Here is a 371-nt window from a genome sequence, read left to right on the forward strand (position 1 = left end):
TTTAGAACTAAGACATACAAAATGATAAACAAAATACGAAATGAACTAACAAACATTGATTAAAATTTGAGGGAAACAATTGACCAATTATAAACTCTTTATAATGTTGCCTGCAAAGTGGTTCCCTAAATCATATAGGCCCATCTTTATCTTCCAAAAAAAAGGGAAAAAAAATATTGTTAGTTTTTATTACATTTACGGTTGAATCAACAATAGTATTATGTAGGCAATAATAGGCACCATGATCATTTTCGTGAGGACTATTTACATAACCACAGACTGACCGGGGGGAGCAGTTTGATGGACAGCTAATGAGGCTCGCGCGGAGAGGCCCTCACGAGGCACCTCATTCATAAGCGCGCGGTATCAGC

Source organism: Sinocyclocheilus grahami, unplaced genomic scaffold (assembly GCF_001515645.1).
Source record: "Sinocyclocheilus grahami isolate Dianchi unplaced genomic scaffold, SAMN03320097.WGS_v1.1 scaffold637.1, whole genome shotgun sequence".
In the NCBI taxonomy this organism is placed as follows: Eukaryota; Metazoa; Chordata; class Actinopteri; order Cypriniformes; family Cyprinidae; genus Sinocyclocheilus; species Sinocyclocheilus grahami.